Consider the following 1,890-nt stretch of genomic DNA (forward strand, 5'->3'; position numbering starts at 1 on the left):
GGGGGGGTCCAGGAGGGTCCGAGGGGGATCCGAGAGGGTCCCGGAGCGGTCCCGGCATGGTCCTGGACGATCCAAGAGGGTCCCGGGGGTTCCAGGAGGGTCCGGGGGAGGGGTCCCGGGGGGGTCCGGAAGGGTCCCGGGGGGTCCCGGGGCCCGTGGTGAGCTGTGGGGCAGGGACCAGGGCTGAACAGAGCAGGGTAAGGGTGGGGGGCTGCGAGGACACCGAGGGGGGGCACCGGCCCCGGGGATGTCAGGGGATGGGCAGTGCCCCATAGGGAGCCACCGGACCCTGGTGGGGCTGAAATGAAACCGGGAGCCCCAGGGGGAGCCCCAGGGGGTCGTGCTGGGGAGCAGGGGTGAGCCCAGCGGCTGCTTTTTTTGGGGACAAAAAGGGTGAAAAGCGGCCGTCTGCTTGGGGGCAGGGGCGCAGGAGCTGCAAGGGGCCCCCCAGAAGCAGCAGAGGCAAGGGGATTTCTGCCTGGGGCATGGTTCTGTGGGAAGGGAGTGGGAACTGTGCAGCGGAATTAGACCTGTTTACGTCCTTTTTAAAAATGTTTGATACTTTTTTTTAACTTAAATCCTACTAATCTGGAGCGAAATGTTATAAAGAGTCTGTGTGGAAGTTCACTCTGGTTTAGCTCAATTTTTTAATCCCGTTTTATCCGCCGTTTTCTGTGAAGTCACAGAAAAAAAGCTCACCCTTCACTGCCGGCTCCGAAGGCACAAACGGCGACAAAACGGCAGCGAGTGGCCGGGTGCGAGGATGTGACGGCCTGAGGTGTTACCAAACAACCCCCACACGTTGTATTAATTATTTTTATAACAGTCATACCTCTGGGAAGAGGCAAAGCGAGAACAAACGCGGGCCGGGCGCTCGCCGCGTTGCCTGCAGCACCCGGGGCGTACGCGGCGGCTTTGCTGGCGAGGGGAAATTAGTCAGGGCTGGGTAAAAGGGAACCCACAAAGCCGGCTCCCGGGGCTCTGTGTTTCTGAGGTGTCCCCGTGAGGAGCTCCCGGGTCCCTGGGGACGTGTTGGGGACACGACGGAGCCGTTCCCGGACAGCCCCCGGAGGAGCCGAGCGGGAAAATGGCACCGCCGCGGCCCGGCTCTGTGTGGAAATAAACCTGGTGGAGCCAACCCTCGCCAAGCTGCCGGCCTTCTGTCTGCGCGGCCGCGTGTCCTCACGTGATTTCCATCCCTTTGGCTGGTTTTGAACCAATTTTAGGGGTTTTCACAGAAAAAACAAACGTGTCTCCCAGCCACTTAATGCAGGCGTCAGGGGAGGACGGAGCTGTGGGGTTGTGCTGGGTGCCCCCAGCTGCTCGGCCCAGCACGAGGCCTCCCTCGCTCCGAGCTGCCTGCTGGAAGCACTGAGCCACGCGTGAAGTTTTATTATCAAATCAAACTCCATTTTATTCATTTTTGTCTCAAAATTCACGCCTGGCAGCGGGATGGCGGCAGCGGCGGCGCCAGGCCTCCCTCAGCGCGAGCCGCCGGCTGGAGGCGCAGAGCTGCGCGTGGGGAAGAACCAAACTTTGTTTCATTTAACCAAACTTTATTTTATTTATTCGGTTGTGATTGGGTTATTTATCCGCGTCTGGGCCCCCTCAGATCGCCCCGGCCGACAGGGGCACCCTGCCACCGCGCGCCCGCCTGCTCGGGGGAATTCTGCCTGCGCTTCGAGGAAGGGGTTGGGGGTTTTAGGATGGGTTTGGGGGTTTTGGGGGGAGGGTGGGGGTTTTTGGAGGGGGGGAAGGGGGGTTTGGGGGGGGTTTTTTTTTTTTTTTTTTTTAGGATGGGTTTGGATTTTTTTGTGGGGTTGAGGGTTTTAGGGTGGGTTTGGGATTTTGGGACAGGTTTGGAGGTTTTTTGGGGGGTTAAATCGGGTT

The sequence above is a fragment of the Oxyura jamaicensis genome, chromosome 28, assembly GCF_011077185.1.
Source record: "Oxyura jamaicensis isolate SHBP4307 breed ruddy duck chromosome 28, BPBGC_Ojam_1.0, whole genome shotgun sequence".
NCBI classification, from domain to species: Eukaryota; Metazoa; Chordata; class Aves; order Anseriformes; family Anatidae; genus Oxyura; species Oxyura jamaicensis.